This window comes from Apteryx mantelli, chromosome 3 (assembly GCF_036417845.1).
Source record: "Apteryx mantelli isolate bAptMan1 chromosome 3, bAptMan1.hap1, whole genome shotgun sequence".
NCBI lineage: Eukaryota > Metazoa > Chordata > Aves > Apterygiformes > Apterygidae > Apteryx > Apteryx mantelli.
The window spans coordinates 116,892,052-116,910,588 of record NC_089980.1 but is presented as its reverse complement, the minus strand read 5'-3'; the positions used below and the strand labels follow the sequence as shown (position 1 = coordinate 116,910,588).

The following is an 18,537-nucleotide window of genomic DNA, read 5'->3' as shown; positions in this document are numbered from 1 at the left end:
AGCTGTGGCCTAGGAATTTCCAAGGTACCTGCTGCTATTGTAGAAAACACAGCCTTAATTATTTTAAACTTTTCTGCCTGATTCCTATGCTTGGAGAGTATGGGAGGAATAAAACTTGTTCTTCTTTGCCTGTGTTTGTGATAGGCAGCTGTCAACAATTAAATGTCTTCAAATCTTGTCACTACTCATTCAGGTAAGATCTACGAGTGGAGACTCTCTACTTTATTAACCTCATCTAGTGGTAGTCTTTAAATGTGTAAGGATATTGGCCTTTGAGATTCACACTTTTGCAAAAGCCAGTACAAGAATATTGCTGAAGTTCTATTTTAGGCCTTTCAAAACTGGCATATAATCCATCTCAGTAAACACTGCCACCTCTGAAATGGGGCTTAGTTTCAGGAGTGCACAAAAAAGGCTAGGTTCCTATTGTCCTTAGGATCAGCAGAAAGCACTGTGGTCAGGCTCACGTGCACACTGTCAAAGCCTCAGAGTCTCTGAGGTGGTATGGGTTGTACTTACACTGCACATTGGCCAGAGAGACAGCTGTAATCCTTTGCATCTCAGGAATGGAAATTCTTCTGCTATGCAATACTTCGTGACTTGTTTGCTTCATACACATGCCGATATCAGCATACTCGGCCTGAAGGCTCAAGGTCAAATCACCCTCTCTTTGCAGTCTCTTGCTACTGCTGATGCGGAGTATTGAACCACAAAGGATCATCTCAAAGGGCTGTACTAACACATGGGATGGGGTGAGGCAAACCACGAAAGGCTGCTTAGGATCATCAACGTCTTTCTCTCCTCTTAGACACTGAGGTGATGATGTCCTTGAACACTGCTTTCAGCCTCATTCCCCAACTGCTGGACAGGGTCAATAGCCTAGCTCCATCTCCCCTTGCTCAGTGGAGGCCTTCAAAGCAGGAAAGAAGCACTGATAAAATTGAGTGGCCCTCTACATATGGAAAAGCCAAAACATGAGAAGGACCGCATTTAAGGCCCTGCATGAACAGGTAGTACCTGACCTGGTGTGAAAGCACACCATCTGGGGTGGGCATCTCCAGTGTCCAGTAGATAGCCATTGCTGTATGGAACATTGCCAGTCATGACTTCTACTGATAAGTGAGCAATAACTTTGGGTCAATTAACTCACTGCCAAGTTTGTTATAGATAAGGTGTGCACTAATACATAAGTATTTATCCTTTCACAACTGAAAACCAAAAAGGCCCAACCAGAATAAAACCCCCAAAACAAATAAACAATGCACAAAGATATTAGTAAAGAGACTTGGGAATCTGCAAGTCTGAAGACCTTAAGGGAGAACTAGTAGAAACTGCTCCCCATACACACATAGACACCTTCTCCTCTCTTTCTCAAAGGTGCTATTACACTCAGGCCTACCACTGACAACCCTGGTTATTTGTACAACTTTGCAGAAACTCTATGTTGGCCTGCAACAGAAAACTGGCCTGGAAATATGGCCAGGGTGAGGAAAGAGGGGAGAAGCTTGTCAGCGTCTGCTGTGTAAGTGACGTTGCATCAAAAGTACTCCCTGTTGTGTCTTGTGCTTTAAATCCACTCCTGGAAAGCTGACTGTTTGAAACGAATAGTGGAATGATGGCTGTCTTCTTTGAGCAGTTGTTTCATGCCCTGATGCTTCTGAGGTTGATTCAGGAGTCAACCAGGATGACTTGCTACCAGAGATGCTATAACACTACAGGCTGCAATTTATCTGGGGTGCATATTGGCAGAAAGCTTTATCTACATCCATTATTCTGGGAAGGTTCACATCTGGGAGGCAGTGACCAGACTTCTAGTAGAGGTCCAGAGTCCCAGTTAACCCTGGAAACAGTTTGTAATATAGCTCTATTTTTCTCACAACTCTAATGCACTGATTTGCAACCATCCCAGTATCCAGAGCATGTGTCAATCACTTTAGCAAGGTAGTGCAATCTTACTTCAGCAAGTAAGCACACATAGTGCAATCCAGACAGTTGTTTATGAAGAATGGTGGGTATAATCATATAACATAATGCCATTTTCCAACTACCAAGGCACTGCTGATCTGGCTAGGGAAGCATATGGAGGACCTATGGATATATCTGGATTCAGAAGCCTTGCAAGACACATCATACTCCAAGAGCACAACCACTCCTGTGATTGGGTGTGACAGGATGATATGTTATTTGTTGCTCTATAGGAGTGACATGAATTAGCTGCTATTTTGCAAACAACCAAGACATTAGTCTCTCCTGTGAACAGCCTGCAATTTCCTTTCCATTTAGAAGGGATGGAGCAAAGAGGGGTGAGCTTGTTCAGGAATAAAGCATGTCCCCTTTCTCTACTCTGCTCCACAAAGTCTCCCAAAATGGGAATCTACAACAAGATACTCATCAGATATTGGCTCCTGCGTGACGCTGAATGTGTTCTAGTCCTCCACGGGTGCCTTCCATTAGGAGAGGAATTATATTACAATCTGCGATGAGAACTCTTCCTCTTGCCTCTCTTGCTGTCTCTACGGCTGAGGAAGTAAAAGGCTTGGCTGTCAGACTCCATGGTCTCATGGGCATCTCTCCCTCCATCTGCAGAGCTTCACTGATCATGAGAGGCTCCATTGTAGCTTCCCAGATATCTTCTGCAGATTGATAGCCCTATTCCTTTTAGGGAGGAATAATCCCATGCACCAGGACAGGTTGGGGACTGACCTGCTGGAAAGCAGCTCTGCAGAAAAGGACCTGGGAGTGCTGGTGGACAACAAATTAAGCATGAGGCAGCAATATGCCCTTGTGGCCAAGAAGGCCGATGGTATCCTGGGGTGCATCAGGAAGAGTGTTGCCAGCAGGTGAAGGGAGATGATCCTCCCCCTCTACTTAGCCCTGTGTCCAGTTCTGGGCTCCCCAGTACAAGAGAGACATGGCACTACTGGGGCAAGTCCAGCGAAGGGCTACAAAGATGGTTAGGGGACTGGAGCATCTCTCTTGTGAGGAAAGGCTGAGAGAGCTGGGCCTGTTTAGCCTGGAGAAGAGAAGGCTCAGGGGGGACCTTAGCAATGTATACAAATATCTGAAGGGAGGGTGTCAAGAGGTTGGGGCCAGATTCTTTTCAGTGGTGTCCAGTGACAGGACAAGAGGCAACAGGCACAAACTGAAACACAGGCAGTTCCATCTGAACATGAGGAAAAACTTCTTTACTGTGGGGGTGACAGAGCACTGGCACAGGTTGCCCAGAGAGGTTGTGGAGTCTCCTTCTCTGGAGATATTCAAAACTCGCCTGGACGCGATCCTGTGCAACGTGTTCTAGGTGACCCTGCTTGAGCAGGGGGGTTGGACTAGACGGTCTCCAGAGGTCCCTTCCAACCTCAACTATTCTGTGATTCTGTGATACACAGTGTACAGCTATACTGACCTGCACTTCAGGGTTGTAACGTATCCAATGCATGTATGCACACAATCTGAAGCTTTATGGATTTGAACTACTGATTTGTAAAAAGCTGGACAGATCATTCACTATAGTTTTATACTGTTGCTGGGAAATTTTCTAATCAGTAAAATTGTGCATATGAACAGGTGCATATGCAACTACTCAGCAGAGTTCCTTCTGCTCCTCCTCTAGGTCCCACACTGCAATCAACTGCAGATATGCCAGATCTTCGCAGTGATTCACACAAATGAGACACCTTCAGAAGCAGCTTTCTGAAGAATTCCAGAAGTGCAGGTGTTTGGTTATGGCACTTCAGGATGGAAAGCCATGAGATCTTCTGTGACACCTGTGGATGACTGGAGGGCTTGGGAAAAACTGCTATATTTTATGTATGAGAAAGACCCTAACATACAGTATCCTATAATCTGTAACTTGCTTTCCCCTACTTAGGGACATATTTGTCTCAGTGCAGAGCCACAGTGCAAAAAAATACATGCAGTAATGACATTTGGGGTATCAGAACTCTGAAATGAGAAAGGAGGCATTCTAAGAATATGGATGCATTCAAAGCATGACCATGATTTATCTCTAATTCTAAAGCACTGATTTACAACAGAAGCACACAACTCCAGTCAACCATTTTACTGGTACATCTCTGTTCTTTTCAAACAAAATTTTTAGATAGTCCAGTTGTGTGGGTTAGTATACTCCATATGGTTTTATAAATTATGAGTCATGAATCCTACAAAGACAGGTTGCTTTTTTTAAAATGCCAACTTTGTATCTGTTCCACCTCCTAAACAAGCCTGCATAATCTTCTTTTTGGAAGGACTGAAACTTGTTCTTTATGTGATCACTGTTAAAATTAATCTGGAACTACTATCAAGACGTAGAATTTTATTTACATTTGTTATTACTACATAAGCAAATGTATCTGAATACTGAGAAAAAAATTCTAAATCATTCTTCTTAAGTCTTCTTTAGCAGTCTGTTAGGATAATTACTTATATTTGGCAATAATAGATACCTAGATCTGTAACACCCACAAGTGGTTTCTAATTCAGAAAATGTAAATGCTTCAATCCATCCTTCCAGATATCCAGGCCTGAATCAATTCTGCCATATGCTGTATATTTCCAGTGCAACAGGCTAATGAATTAGTCCAACCAAAATACACAAGGTCTGTAAATTCTCTTCTAAGACTTTAAACTACAATATAGTAACATATAAAGTACTGGAGCCTTCTAAGTATGATAGAAAATGCTTTGAAGCTTTAAATTAAACTGCATAGCTTTAGTGGAACTTTGCTATTTCTATTCTTGCACACTTTCTGACACATTCACTTGTTTTGTTTCCTTGTAATTGCCTTCACATTGTCAATTACATATGGTTCCTATTCATTACTATCTGTATTCCTATTTAAATGTTCTAATCCCTTATTAAGACATCTATTATTTTTGGAATGGCATTGCACCAGCACAGTTGTGACCATTTAACATAATCAGTAAGGTATTTTTAGGCATCATCCTGTGCAAAGGTACATTTCTTATGTTGTGAACTCTCTAGCTGAACACTGAAAGATTCTTTCATCAACTTAAGCAGAGGGTAAAACAATCTATGAGGTAAATAAAGCATGACAAATATATTAATCAAAAAGTAGCATTTCTATAATGTTTATTTTTTCATTAGGCAGTCTTTATTCTGATTAACTGCTGTGGCTGTCTTAGTGTGAGGCCAAGCAGAAGTGATTAAAACAGAATTTAAATTACCTAGTAGTGGAAAGCAAACATGAGGGGAAGAATAGTGAACATCTGCACTTAAGCATGACGCACTGGACTTACCATTGAGTTCTCTTCAGAGGTTATATTTCCCATGACACAACAATAACAGATCACTAGGACCAGATGGTATTCACCTAAGAGCTCTAGAGTGACTGAAGGATAAAATAGCAGAACTAACATCTGTGGTGTGTAATCTCACTTAGAATTGTCCCAGTATCAGAGGACTAGAAAGGTGGCAAAAAGGCTGATTTTTATAAGGGATTCCTTGGGTGATCTGAGGAATTACAGACTGATGAATCTTATGTCCTTGTTCAGCAAAGCAGTAGAACTATTCTAAGGAACAGAATAAGCAGACACATAGAAAATTATACTGGGAAACAGTCAATTAAGCTTCTGTAGAGGGAAGTCATACTTCATTAGCCCATTGTTGTTTTTTGAGGAATCAAGGAATAAGTGGACAAGGTGTGCTAAAGTTTACTTGGATTTTCAAAAAACATTTGAAAAGGTCCCTTACAAAAGCTTTTAAAAAGTGGAGTCTCATGGTTTAAGAAGAAAGATAATCATTTGAATGAATAAGCAATAAAAAGACATGAAACAAAAAAATAGGAATGGACAGTTTTCACACTGCAAGGAAATCATCAGTTGAATCCTCTGGCAATTTGTACTGGGATCTGTGCTGTTGAGCAAATTCCTAAATGATCTGGAAAATGATCTGGATTCCCTCATGAATAGTGAGGGAACAGAAATTGCTGATTACAAGAACTGAAATTAAAAGCTGACTGTGAAGAGCTACAGTAGGACACCCTGAATAACTGTGTGATAAAATGACAGATGAAATTCCATGTATGTTTTGGAAAATGGTGCAGATGGGGAAAAAGCAGCCTTCAGTTTAAATACCTAATGATTACAGAAGCTGATTATGACCATTCAGGAATGAAAATGTCAGCTCAATATTGAGTAAGGGGTCAAAAAAGTAAATAAAATTATATGGAAAGGATTACAGAACAAAACAAAGCACACTGCATAAATGCATAGTGAACCTTTATTTTTAATAATGTGTGCAGTTTTGGTCCTCTCATCTCCAAAAGGATATAGCAGACTTGAAAAAGATACAGGAAAGGGCAAACAGTGTAACCAAAAGTAGGAAAAGTTTCTTTATGAAGAATGAGTAAACAGGACTCTTCAAGTCTTAAGTGCCCCTTTACTTTTCTCACTCCTACTTCCTCACTTTCTCTACACTCCTTCCTCCCTCTTGTGTTACTGTGTTCTCACCACCTTTTTCACAGGCTTCCCAGATCTGCAGACAAATGGAGTTTTTGGAATATAAACTGTTGGGATTTTCATTCCCCCCTCAGAGTTACAGAGAACGCTTACTGCAATGTTCCTGTACTCCTCCAAAGCAAGAAATGCATAAGGATATTCCCCCAATCTACAAAGGAAAAAGTTACTCCTTTGAGATTTTTATCTCCTTGCTACACCACAACCTTGTCAACAAGATCTTCATTCATTATCAGACATGGCTCTCCTTGGCACGTTTTGTACTGGCTGAACAGAAGAAAGTCGTGACACTGACTTCTCCAGTCTTGAGGCTGAGAGATTGCTTCCAGTGCAAGGCTTCTCTGTGAATCAGCTGTTATGATCAAACCGTCCCACCTTGAAGTTAACTGCAGAGTTCACTGCAAACTGCATAACTATAGTAATCTTAGTGCTTTCCCCTGATAGCTAGGTGGTACTACTAGCTAAGCATGGTGACAACTACAAGATTTTGGTTCTCCCTGTCACTTGTATGAAGTTTGTGGGTTAATTATATTTGGATATTGGAGTCCAGGTGCTACAATAGCCAGGGGGTGCAAATGTCTTGGCTGCTTCAATTTAAAATTTAGCTTTGACTAGCTTTTGGAAAACCCACTCCAACTTGAGAAACATGTTCATGGATTCCCACTCATTTGAGCTAAAGACTCAGTAACTGAGAAACACACTGCTTCATTCCTTGGCTCACATCACTTCAAAGACTAGCCCATGGCTCAGTTTAGGAACAGTGTTGAGCTGCTGGCTGAAAGATGCCCTTTGCTTAAGTTCTACAAAGACTTTCCATGAGGTACACATCAATTCATTCCTATGAACTTTCATACAGAAGTCTTTCCCTACCAGAGATGATTTGTTTCTTACATTGATCTAAAAGATGGGTAAAATTGATACAAACTATAGAGAACCTCCTTTGCTTGGCCCCCTCTAGCAGGAAGCACTGATCTTTTGAGCAATAAAAACTCAGTGGAGGGCTACTCTCAGTGTAGCACTGTGAAAAAGTGTTGCCAGTCATTATAAAAATGCAAAGCACAAGAAAGGGAGGATGCTTTCATCTCAAAAAGAGAGCTGTAAAATTGCTTAGTAAAGATAGTTGGAAATTTCTGTTTGTATTTCTTCCCAATTGCAACACAGTGGTAAATGGCTGTGTACTGATAAAGCCATTTGTCTTGCTGTAGGTGTCTAGAGGAAGTCTCTGCATCAAAGCAACATTGCCAGTTTTACAGTTAATATCCTGGTGCACAATACTCTTGAGTTGGATCAGTTACTTCTGCTGCCTTAGGATATACTGTAGAGCAGAATGCTCAGTTGTAATGATTCTTGCTCACAAGCACAGACTGCCAGATTTGGGAAGGGGAATGAATATTCCTACAGGGCATAATGGCAATGCAAGCACATGATTCCCTGCACTGGGATAATATCTAGATCCATGGATTCATTTGAATCCAGAGGAGAGAAGGAACAGAAACCGTGTGTAGAATGCTTTTCCTGGGTTGGGTTTTGGATGATTTGCTTAGTCCTGGATATTCACAGAGAACAACAACCATCTGGGGGCTCAAAAAAGAAGATAGCGTAGTATGGACTTCTAAAAGCTATTTTTAAGTTTCTTGTAGTTTTATAGAATTCTTTTCAGACTTCTTTGGTTGGCTTCAAACAAAATGCTGTGCAAGAGCCTGCAGTACAAAGCTCCTATGATTTCAGAATAACAGCAAATTCTATGATTTGGGTCAGCATTGGACAACTGGAGCTGCAAGCAATGTTGACAGAGCAGGGTCTTAGTTATTATTCCAAAGACCAATTATCCTGCTCTCTCTTCTTAGAGATACTTGCCCAATACCATCTCAGCTTTATGACTTTTACCTCCCAGGTTTCCTAACACTCTCATGTGAAAGTGCAAGTCTCAGGTTATCCACAAGAACGTTGTTCAGCACAGAGCAAAGCAGTTCTGGGAGTCACAAATGCAGCCTACAATGGAAGAGTTATTACATGCAATGGAAGAGTTATTACACAGACACATGCATAGCCCCATCTCTCCATCTCCCCTGCATACATCACCCCAATAAGTTGCTGTTGCATTCTGGTGCCCAGGACCTGCCCATGTTCAGATTCATCCTATGGTACCTGTGGGGTAGTCCAACATTGCTTTTCACTCAGTGGAAGAGGGCTGACCTCCCTTACACGTGCTGCAGTGCAAGGTCTTGCAACTTATGGAGAAAGTGGATGGGCATGGGACTTCTAGAAACACAGCAGTGACCTAATTATTTGTGTCTAAAGTGCACTGACAAGGACAACTGAAATGTTTTTGGCTCACATCTAACTCTGATGGTTTTTGCTTATGCATAAGGGAACCAGATTGAAAGAAAGAATGCTCCCAGGGCATTTTGACAGAAGTACTGATTTTTTCCTAAAGCTTTTAGTATAGGGAAGAGCCAAAAACCCACTGGAATCCTACAAACCATCTTCTGTGTTAGCACAGAATCAGAATCTGGGAGTGGGAGGCTGTACACTTCCTCTTTTTATGAGTGGGGCTTATACAGCCACCTGTCAGATTCTGGCTAAGGCAATTAGACTTTCTTCAACCAAAGCTGCAGGACTAAGTTCACCAGTTTAATTCGTATTAAGAAAACAAATCAATATATATTTCTGCGAATGTCTCTTCTCTTTGACTTTTTTCCTTTTACTATTTTTGATATGAAATATTTCAGATTTCTCTTCTGCAGTCTAAGTAAGGGCTCCTGCAGCTGGTACAGGAATGGATACTTCCAGTTCTAAGTTGTTTTAAAACCCTTTTCATTTCATGTTCAGTTCCCACACTAACTAGCCCTGCTGTGACTTTGTTGGCTACTGCACTGCTATACTGTTATTACTCCTTTGTTTTTGCATTCTGCAGCTTTGGGGACAGACTGTGACACAGCCTTGACTAAAGCGAACAAGGAGCGTGATGAACCACTGCACTGAAGTGGGAATCCCACAAGCTGTTCTGATACAAGCATCCACCTGAGAATGTTTCTGTTCCTTTCTGGACAGTGACAGCTCTGGGCAGGGAGCAATTAGGACTTCTGCTCTGCCCTTACGAGCTCCAATAAAAAAATATTAATGCTGCCTGCATTTTGATTCATGCTACCACCACCTTTCTTCTGCAACTTGGCACTTAGCGAGCAGCAGAATTTCAGAGCCTAACTATAGTAAGATGCCTGAATATCTGATAAATTCTCACACTAACAATGGCTCAGGGTTTAGAAAATGTTTAGATATTTAATGCTAATACTGAGAGTTAATGGGTCTGTGCTGTGTCCTGAATATCTGTTCAGAGAACTGCTCGTGTAATAACTTGAAAATTTGCATGCTGCACTATAAAACTGTGAATGCAACTTCCTAAGCAAATTTCTATGTCTCAAACCATTATTTTTCATCAGTAGTGAATGTGCTTATTTCAAGGATCTTCCCTCACTTACCAGCTGGAAGAAATACAACACAACAGATAACATATGCGATAGACACCTTCATGGATTGTCTTTTTGAAGACAGAGAATATTTGAAACATAAGACTGTATCACATTTTGGTGACAGAACTAAAGATATGGATCACATCTTGCATGAAAAGAAACAAATACAAATTTTCCTTTGGTGTTTGAAAACAAGGAATCTTTCAGAATAAACATTCTTAACTAACAGAAACCATTCCCTGCAGAGCAGCAAATTGAAAATAAACACATAAGACAGAGTTGAAAGGCTATTTATTGTGAACACCTTTCAATTATTATGCTTCCCCTTTAAACACATTTTACAAACAGTTTTATAGTTTTATGTACAGGGTGTATTTACTTTGGACTCATATTTTTATCTAAAAAAAAAAAGTTCGTTCTTGTAAAAGACTGAAGAAATACTTGTGGACAGCAGCAGACAATCATTATACCTTGTGGTGTTACTCTCTTGTGAATTTACTAACTTAGTGCCACATGACTTTATGATTAAAAGAAAAACCTATACAGGACAATAAAGTACATATTAAATACACTAGGAATCAGCTAGGTGACAGTTTTCAAAAAAGAAGGTATCAATAGGGAATCATCACTGAATGATACTGTTTCTCTCTGGATCCCAGAGACTAGTACTAGACTTTGTTCAGCATTTTTATTAATGATCTGTAAGTAAATATATAATCATTGCTGATAAAATTTGCAAATGACACCAAGATTAGCAGATAGTAGATACTAAGGAAAGCAGTACAGGCAAACAAAATAGTCCATCATTTACTAATCTAGACATAGTCAAAGAAAATTAATGTTAATATGGCCAGACATCTAGGAACAAGCAGTACATAACTGGGGACTATATCCTGGGCAGTGATAAATCTCAAGACTGCCTATCAGTACTTGTCCACTACAACAAATAACTCAATATGGACTCCCAACACAATCTTGTGGCAGAAAGTGTTAATGCAATCCATGGACTCATAAACAATGGAGTAGTGAGTAGGAATGCCTGCACTGCTAAAATTTTAAATGAAGTGCTATGTGCAGTGCCAGCACACTTGTTTTCTAAATGGTGTAAAAAAAAGCTGGAGAGGATATACAAGAGAGCCACAAAAACAAATTGAAGGCTAGAGAAAATACCTTAAAGCAAATAATTTGAAGAGAGAGATCTGTTTAGCTTATCGAAAAGGAGATTGTTCCATACGTTGGTTATAGTGTTCAAATACTTTCACAGGCAGAAAATACTGGTTAGTGAGGGACTACTTAATCTAGGGAAGAAAAGCATACCAAGAACAAATGGCTGAGAGATAAATCTAGACAAATTCAAAAGAAAAAAATGTTTCTACCAGTGAGAGTGATTGAGTCCTGGAATAAACGACCAGAGAAGGGGCTAAGTCCTCATTTCTTGATGTCTTTAAATCAAGCTTGCATGTTTCTGCAGAAGACATACTTTAGCCAAAAACACAAATTGTGCTTTTGTCAGACTCAAATACGGGGTTTTATCCTGAAGTATCAGGAAAATTTATGACCTGGGATCTAGATGAGGTCAGAGAAGATAATCTCATGTCCTTTTCAGTTTTACCCTCTACGAATCTATCAGTTTACTGAGTGAGTACAGAGAAAGAAACTTTCTGAATGACATTTGCCATCTGGATAACAATGTGATCCACAGTGGAGCTGTAAATCACACAGTAATAAGTATATGTCACAAACTATCAAGATGAATACATTCTTGCAATGCCTTCTAATTTAGAAGTTTAAAATTATTTAATATTTTGCACATTAATTTTATACTGGGCAATTGGATTAATGTGAAAGGGTTAAACAGACAAACTAATGAAACACTGTGCTATGTACTTAGCTTAATGTGTCTGGAAAAATCAATGCACTTTGGTCTGTCAGTTAGCAATCTCACATTTAATTGAATAGCATGTCAAGTATTTTAAACTGTTTACCAGTGTAAATAGAATTCAGCACTACCGTAATAGTAATAAGCTAAGATGCTTTTCCTGAATTCCAATCAGATTTGAACATGACCTTCATTTTAAGTTCCCAACATGCTCAGATACTGGTCAAACAGCTATTATTATGCCTACAGAGTTTGGTGATAACCCCTATTATTCAATTCTAAATTTGCTATTGATTCACTCTCTAAAGGATAGGTAATGGATAATCAGTTTGATGCTCCTAGCAATGGTTACTTCTTCCGTGTGCATTTACATTGTTTCATTATTGTTACTGGGAGGAGGAATATATCACACAGCAATCTTTTACTCAGCCTATGAGCCTATCAGATAGATGGTGGAGGGCAGTTTGTGCATGAGCGTACAAAGGTTTTGAGAGGAAAAGCAGGAGAAACTTCTCAACACTTTTTGGGTCAGTTCCAAGCACAGCTGTACAACAGCTTCTTACTCTTCTCCTCCTCCCTTTCACTAGTCCTGGGCACTGGCTTCCCAACATGACCATGAAAGGAGCAAGGAGGGGCCAGGACATATCTAAGTTGAAGATGCTCATCACTGCCAGGCAGGCACCAATTGAAGGCCATGCTTTTGTAGAGCCAACATGCACCTTCCTGCCTTTTTCTCATATGCAGTGAATGAATTTTCTTTGACAAGATCCAGATGTCTGCAATGTGGACAGTTTCCAGTTGACCTACTTGTTTATGCACCCTTAACAGTCAATGTAAAGAAATAAGTTTTCCTATTGTACCATTCTTCTCATCCTAAAATAGATGTTTAGAAGTTATCAGTTATATTGGGCTTTACAACTACCTATTTGCTCCCAATGATTATAAAGGTTCTTAGCGTAAGCAGCTCAGATGAAAACCTTTATACCGTAGACATCTGAAGTTAGGAGAAATTAATCCCACCCTGCAAATCTCCAAGCTCTCCTCAGTAAGCTGCAGATGAATGCTGCCCCCAGCGTAGCCAGTACCTACTAGGGAAAACCTGGTCTCTGTGTTAGTAGACCAACTATTTGAGCAATACAAAATTACTCTTCTGTTTCTAACTACCAGCTGTCTTGCTTACAAAATGTTCTAACATATTCTTGACTATAATTTAGTCTGTTATATTACCATAGCACACCTGCACCTCAGATGTTTTAAAATCCACTGTGCTGGGCACTGTACAAACTCACAACAGCAGGCCAATCCCTGTGCCAAATTGTTGCTAGTCTAAGGAGGAGAAAACAGATGAGAAATTAGGCAGAATCATTTGGGAGCACACAGATGCAATAAGGCAACATTATTCAGCACAGCAGGCAGTTGTCTTAGCACATTACTGACCTAGCTGTTGTCCAGCTTTTGGGCAGCATCATAGCAAAGGAGAAAGAAAGGAAAAAGACAGAAAGACTGTTTTGCAGAGATCTGTTGAGGGCATTATGGAAAAAAAGCATGAATGGGTTAATCTGAACATTTAGCATATGGATAATGGAAGCTAGTACTAGAAGCTGAGGGGATTGGAGAATCATAATCTGTGCACTGTGGACTGAGGAGACTGGCAAAGATCTTGAAGGTGAAGAAAATAAACCTACATTTGATGCAACAGAAAAGAGGGAATTGAACCACGGATTCATTCCTTCTCTATTTTTTGTGAAGATCTCTTCATCCTCAGATAACAGATTTTTTTGCATTATGTATCATAAAACAGGATGCAGCATTATAGTAATAATGTAAAACACAACTATAGCTTGCTTATACATATTACTAATGTATACAGTTCATTAAAATGACTATAGATTATTAATTCTACAAAGTTAAGCATTCAGATCAGAATGTCAGTATTAAAGCTATATGTATGACCTTGACTGACTGTGGAGTGATCACTCCACACTATTTTCAAATCATACATATGATATATAGCTTTTTCCTAGATCTTTAGGAGTATAAAACATGCAGAATTTGTAAATTTCTGCTTTTTCTTTATAGTTACTTAGTGTGTTTTCCCTACATGGCTTAGTCCAACATATACTTAGCAGTTTAGAAATATACACTTTTTCATCTAAGGAAAACATATATTAAAAATTGTAAAATACTCAGGCACTATAATTATCCTATTCAACAAAAATTACTTAGGTGTAATGCAGAGAATAAAGCAGTTAATAATGAAGCTAAATTAGCTGCACAAACATGCAATGCAGCCCTCCTCAGGTGCAATCCAAGGCTGAAGCAATTAACCACAAAACCTACTTAGCTACAACCTGAGGTTGGCCTAAATATCAGAGTTTTTTCAGTCTTACACTTTGTTGTTTTTTTCACTACTACTCTTTGTTATTATACTTAATGTGTAGTATATGGTAGAGGCACAATACACATAATTTTCCACTCTAATTCTGTAGACTGGTTTTACGCTATACCAAATATTAAGGGGTGAATATGTTTTCTTTGGTCAAAGACAGCTTCAGAAGTTTCTGTGCCCAAGCTACCACTCATCACTTCCTTTTCCTTTCTCCTCTTTTTTTGGGGGGGAAGTTTTTTTAAAAACACATGCCATTTCAGTGATCCAGTCCACACAGCAGTACTCCATTGGTGCAGGGGGAAAAAACCTCTTAAGCCTACTGCCACAGAAACATCCTTAGGGAATTTATAACCCCACATGTTTGTAAAGTACTGTATAAAATACTGCAGAATTTAAGAAACAGTAAATACCTGTAACAGTAGAGACTGCTCTCCATATTCCATAGCCACAAAAGAAAAGAATTAAGGCCTCACTGCCAATTTTGAGAGTAAATCATGCACTTACATATAGAAGTAATGGCTTTAAAGTCATATCCTTTCATACAAGCATAGTGGCCAGATATGCACTACTGCAGAGGCCCCAAACTACTGTGCATCAGCCCCTGTTGTCTTCCTTGTACACAGAGCTTAGTGAAGGGACTAACTCCTACTCAGAGCCCAGTTTCTCTTCCACTGTGCTGCTGTTTCTCCGTTGCTGCGTAACGTTTAGTTATGGTTCCTAGAAAATTACCTCTTGAAGCCAGCCACATGTGGGCTACTTCTAGCTGGATCCTTAAGTTCTTATTTTTGGATTCTGTGTAAGTTTTTAAAAATAAGCACTAAAATTTAAAAGATCCATCTTCCTAGATGTTTGAAATATAATAATAATGCATGTACAGTTCAATCTTAAGTTCTCTAATACAAATCCCACTAAAAATCATCTCCTTCATGCCTTAGAAATTCCACATGATACTGCATATTCAAGAGACTGAATGATGTGGAAGAAGCATAAATTCAAGGCTGCCTCCTGTGCCATTTACTAGTTTAGCATGAAAATCCAAAGCAATAAATGCTTCGTCTGCTGTGTTGACGAATACATATATAGCAAATGTAAACAAACTTTGTTTACTGATGGTTATTACTTTAAAATGTTCAGTTTTCATATCCTAGCCACATTGGTTATAATGCTGTTCAAATAAACAATAAAAGGCAAACGGAGATTCAGCAACATTTCTTTTATAGGAGAAGCCCAGAAAAGTGACCAAGCCATTAAAATTCTGGTCTGTGAAATCTTTTTGTTCAAAATCTTAGTTGCAATGGTAGTCAATATGACTGCTGAAAAATAGGGTGTAAAGCATAGAACCCAGTCATGCTGGAACCTTCCCTCTTGCCATTTTTAGGACATTGCCTAATTGGTATTAGTAATTACAGGATTAATAATGTCCATTTCTTTTGCTTTTGAACTAAATCTTTCTGTTGTGCACTTTCACATATTGCTCTTAAGTGTCTTTTTGCATCTTGCAGTTTAGCCAACCATCATTTGTAGCATTTGTTTCAGGAACAAATACACTGCTTGCATTTATCTACAGTGATAATCTAGAATTTATCTGCTTGAATTTGGCCCAGTTTTCTAAACTCTCCAACATCTTAGATTTTACTTTATCCTCCACTCTCTATAATCCCTGTTATTGCAACAGTGGAAGGTTTGACAAGTAAAAGATTCAGCTTATATTACAGGTCATTTATAAAAACATCAGATAGCACTGATCCTAAGTAGCTATGCTCTGAAATGGTTCCTAGGCTTACTTTCTTAGGAATGGTTGATTTCTGCACAAAATATAGGCTTTACAGTGGTTGAAGTGAAAGCAAAAAGGAAAGACCAGAAGCAATCTTTTCTCCATTACTACCTGATTCAAGCAAAACACATTTTTTGAGCTGAGAAATTTTATTCACATTCTGGGATTAGAATACTGACAGTACAAAATATTTCTGACTAGCAAAGATATCCAAATCTGTTTCTCTGTATGCAGCTACTTAAAATTCAGCTAAATTTTAAAAATCTTTGAGGAATGACCAAGCATTGAAACACAAATAATAAGCAAGAGAAATTATTAATACAGAATTCTGTTATATTAAGGATTGCACCTCTCAATTAAAATTCTTTTCCCACACCTCTGAAAGGTCCTACCCAATTCCACAACAAAATTGCTCAATCTGACGTAAGCTACATAAGCAATTAAAAAGTGAACTAATACTAAAGTCCAGAAATCATGTTTTTTTAAGCATTGGTAAACTAATCACTAGTCTAATCACCGTTAATGTATAATTTCTCAGTTCAGAAGAAAAAAATAAAATGGCTTTTCACACCATGAAGAATCTATTTCTATTGGAAATCTCAACTTCTTCCAGTCCATGAATAACCTATATCCCTTAGAACTATAAACAATTAATTAAGGAAGATAATAAATGTGGAGGAAGTAATGGAAGTACCCCATCTAACTTTAGTATGCACAGACTTCTTTGGGCTACCAACAGTGTAGACTAGTTCTTCCACTGTTGCCTGCTATGGGTAAGAAGTAAGTGGCTTTCTGGATTCTGTTTCCTTTCTCAGTATGCTTGGGTAATAGTGCCCCTTTGCTCAATGTATATAAGTGCTAAAAACAAAGATAATAAATTATTATATAACTGCTTATGCAATAGCTAGATCCCTGAGTTTATATTAAAATGCCATTACTAAAGTTACGTAGCCAATCTGTAAAGGCATATGAAATGTGAGAGCATCTGCTTCATTAAGGTTATCAGATCAAGGACTTTCCAGTTCAAAGGGAATCCTAAGTAACAGAGAAAGCAATAAAAAACCCACAGAAACACAAACCTGACAAGCAAGCTGTAACCAGTCACTAATAAATAAGTAAGTCATTAAAAAACTACAGGCACAGCTTTGGAGATGGCCAATCTGAACTTTGTAATTGATAAGAAGGGGGAAACAAGATGAATATGAAGTTTATGAATACTTCAGAAGGGCCTGTGGGACTATGCAAAATTTCCTGAGGAATGCTTAGGGGAAAGGCTAAAGGGAGATGAAAGGGGGGGATTGGGAAGAAACAAGGTGGATGGAAATAGGGAGGAGGAAGGACAAAAGGGGCTGGTTGCACATAACCTGCTGCTGGTCCGTATACTTGTCTGACAGCCCTTCGCCTGATCACCACAGTCTATTCTATTTTATTAAATCCTTTCTTAACTATCTTTCCATGCAATCTCACTTTCTACCCCATGTGTGATTGCTGCAAGGTCTAGCTGCCAGCAAATGGAGAGACTAGAGGGAGAGAATCAAGTGTCAGCAACTGGAGTTGGACCTCAGGCGGCAGTGGCGCATGTGCTTGTGGTGTCAGCAACTGAAGCAAGTCAGGTCTTGGTGTCAGCAAGTGGAGGGACCACAGGGTCATAAGGCCCGTGTGTCTTGGATGTCAACAACTGGGGTGGGGTAGGGTGGGGTGAATGAAGTAAGTGTCAGCAACTGGAGTCAGACCTTGGGTGATAGTGGCCCATGTGTCAGTGGTGCCAGCAAATGGAATAAGCACAGAAGGCCATGTGCCTGGGGCACCAGCAACTGAAGGCACCAATATGTTTCTATTTTCCCCTAATCTGATGTGTGTGGTGTGTATGTGTAATTAGCTGGCAAATTTCAGGCTGGACTAGCTGGCGAGTAGGAGACCCAGGGTCCAGGCGTGGATACTACACAGGCTGAGAGCCCATGCTGATATTTGGGGGATCTGTAAATGTGAGTATGCTTATGGGTCTAGATAGTAAGGGCATGTTTGTTTTCACTAGCCAACTTTCATCCCAATCAGCTGGAGAGGAGGAATGGGATTTGGCTATCTAGACTTATGTTTTATGTGAGTTCTGGTAGCGCCATATGTGAATATTGTTAAAGGCAGTGTGCTATGTGGCAGTCTGTGTCGCTGGCCACGTTAAGTGTCCTCTGTGTGTGTGCCTCTCTGGGATACACACTCAGCCCTACTGCTGCTGAATCTGCAAACAGGAAAGCAGCAGCTGTGTCCGTTCTCTTGGGGCAGAAGGACCTCTGGGTCTCCAGATGCACAGGGCTGGACTCCAGCAGCTGAGGAGGAATCCCCAGGTCCTGGAGTCTGCAGCCTTATAACAACCCTTAGCAAAAATCACTCAAAAATAAGGAATTGCAGGAACTGCAGTTGTTTGTACAATCTTAATTTGGCCTGTTTTGTTCTTATATTTTATGCTAATGTCTTTAATTACATGATCTAATTTATTTTTTCAAATTCACAGTACATGATAGATGATGCTTACTTAATGAGCTGCTAT

At 39.5% G+C, this 18,537-nt stretch overlaps 1 protein-coding gene across 6 annotated transcripts in view; it reads right to left on the bottom strand.

The window, feature by feature from the left end:
- The window catches only part of ERICH1 (glutamate rich 1), a 110,824-nt gene that overhangs the window by 9,823 nt on the left and 82,464 nt on the right, over positions 1–18,537 (bottom strand). The window lies entirely within an intron of this gene.